We start from the raw sequence: 2,765 nt of genomic DNA on the forward strand, positions 1-2,765 counted from the left end.
CGTCTACCTACAAAACAAGAAAAGCTACTGAACTTTTAATGATTCTCTTGTAAACACAAGGTTCATCAACTTTCTGATCAAAGCCATAAGATTTGATCGCAGTATAAAATCTTATATTCCAAGATCAAGAAGCTCGTTTCAATCCATAGATGAATCGGTTAAGCTTACAAACTTTTTTTCTTAACCTTGGGTGATGAATCCCTCAGGCTGCTCCATATATATGGTCTCATCAAGATTGCTATTCAAAAAAGCAGTCTTGATGTCTATTTGCCAATCCCATAGTCATAATATCAGGCAATGGACAGGAATATCCGGACAGACTTCAACATAGCAACAAGTGAGAAAGTCTCCTCATAGTTGACTTCCTCAACTTAGGTATCTCTTTGCCATAAGTCTAGCATTGAAGGTTTGCACCTTTCCATCAGCACCCTGTTTTCTCTTGTAAATCCATTTGTAACCTATAGGTTTAATCTCATCAGGTTGATCTAGTAGATCCCAAACTGAATTGGAGTACATAGACTTCATTTTGAGATCCATAGCTTTGATCCATTCATCTTTATCAACATCCTCAATTGCCTTTTTAACACCCCAAACTTTTATTATTAATGTAATTTCAATAATTTTCATTAATTGAGGGCATTTTTGGAATTTTGGATTTTAGGTGTAATTGTGAAATTTAAGTTTTGATGTTGGAAATTATTTATGTTAGAAATTGATGGCAGGAGTTAATTCCATCTTGGAAAGGGAGCGAATTTAAAGAAATAATGTGGATTAAGGAAAGAATAAAACAAAATAAAATAAAATATACTATTTTATCTTATTTTATTTTATTTTATTCAATTCTTTCCTTTTCTTTCCTTTTCTTTTTATTTTTCTTCCCCTTTCCTTTCCCCTCAACTTCACGTGCAGCAGCAGCCTTGAAACCCTCTTCCCCAAATTCGAGCGTCGCCCAGCCTTTCCCCCTTCGTTTGACGTCGCACCGTCCAGCCAGCCATCCGGTCGACACCTCAGATTTCCCGACTGAATCCTCCCCAGCGCGTCGCCTCGAATCTCAAGCCGACCAACCCAATCGCGTGACCCACGCGTCTGTCCAGCTTCATTCCTTCGCGCTCCTCCGCACGCCATCGTCGCACACCGGAGCCCACCAACGCGACCGACCATTCGTGCTCGGGCCGTGAGCTGCCATAATTTGGGTCTATCACCGGTTTCATTGCTGCAGGAGCCAAGCAACCGTCAAAAGTCACTGATAACTTCACCGACCGTCGTTGCACGGTTTAACAGCCGTTTTCTCGTGTATCTCCGTGGATTTTGGAATTTTGGGTAACATTTAATGTTTTGTTGGATTCTTATTGAATGGGTTTTGGATGCCCAATGAGTGTGTGTCTAATTTTACGTTGCTCATAATATTTGAGTCGTAACTTCAATCTTTTAGAGAATCTCGGAGTTGAGAGCGAGTTGTCCACCTTCAAAGATTATTTTTGGTGGATTTTTGGTGAGTGTTAGACTTTGTCTCTTTTGGATTAAAATTAACTGTTGAAGATTTATTTATCATTTTTTGGTTGTGACCCTTGTTCAGGTTGGATTTTTTTTTTTTATCGAAGTTCGAAGTGGTTTTGGACCGAACCACGTGTTGGGTAAGTAACTTGGTGTTTGGTCATAAGTTAAATGTGTGTTTGGGATTTTGCCGAAAGTTGGAATAAATTTGGTTTATAAATTTTAGGGCTTGATTCAAGATTTATTTGGGCTAAGAGAAGATAAGCTTGCTTGGGTTTATTTGGATTTAATTTTGAGGTAAGTAATCTTACTATTGGAACTGCCCACAGGCCAGACACTAGATATATGCTAGCATGATAGATGAATATTATGACAGAACGATAGCATGATAAACGGATAGTATAGTATGACCGATATATGTTCTTGTATGAGAATCTGAAAGATTTATTTGTGTACATAGATACTTGCATGCTAGTAAGAGATGATACTTGATTCACTGAGGTTGTATTTGATATGAGGATATTGAGGCATATATGCATGTTGTACAACCATGATGTTGAGGTGTATATGTATGTTATAAAACCATATTGTGATAATTGTGATGTTGAGATTGTGATAGTGTCTGTACTGATTAGTTAGATGCCCACTAGATATTGTGTTTCCTTCGGAATTTACCAGATATTGTGTTTCCTTCGGGATTCATCAGATATTGTGTTTCCTTCAGGATTTACCAGATATTGTGTTTCCTTCGGGATTCACCAGACTGTGTTTCCTTAAGGATTCACCAGATATTGTGTTTCCTTCGGGATTCACCAGAGGTTGTGTTTCCTTCGGGATTCACTAAGAATTGTGTTTCCTTCAGGATTCACCATAGGTAGTGGGCATACTTAGCTATAGTAGGATAGAAATAATTTTTCATATATGTATGTGTCCCATGAAAACTAGAGCAGTTTTTATGTTCCATCAGAGGTAGGGTCTAGAGGACATAGATGTCTAGCTTGACCACTAGTAGTGGGGTTACTTACTGAGTATTTTATACTCATCATTTCTCATGTTGTTTCAGGTAAAGGTAGAGATGCACCGACGATTGACAAGTGAAATTCGTGATCGAGCCACTGGGACCAGTTTTATGCTTCCACTCATGAGATTTAGATTTCTTTTCATGTTTTTCTTAACTTTCAGTTTTGATGTTTGAAACTTACTATTAATAATTGTTTTTAGACTTATTATTATCATTTATGATTTATGGGTACCCATTTCTTTTGTTTTAA

At 37.6% G+C, this 2,765-nt stretch overlaps 1 long non-coding RNA gene across 2 annotated transcripts; it reads left to right on the forward strand.

The window, feature by feature from the left end:
* Positions 1-738: 738 nt before the first annotated feature.
* On the forward strand, positions 739-2,765 carry LOC150032279 (uncharacterized). Of its 2 annotated transcripts, XR_016525056.1 has the most exons (5): positions 739-1,320; positions 1,433-1,492; positions 1,577-1,634; positions 1,721-1,791; positions 2,558-2,765. It is a non-coding gene; the product is annotated as an uncharacterized LOC150032279 (long non-coding RNA). The 2 variants fall into 2 exon arrangements; XR_016525057.1 differs by having other exon boundaries at positions 862-1,492; positions 1,721-2,368.

The sequence above is a fragment of the Benincasa hispida genome, chromosome 12 (genome assembly GCF_027475165.1).
Source record: "Benincasa hispida cultivar pf3 chromosome 12, pf3_genome.v1.1, whole genome shotgun sequence".
NCBI lineage: Eukaryota > Viridiplantae > Streptophyta > Magnoliopsida > Cucurbitales > Cucurbitaceae > Benincasa > Benincasa hispida.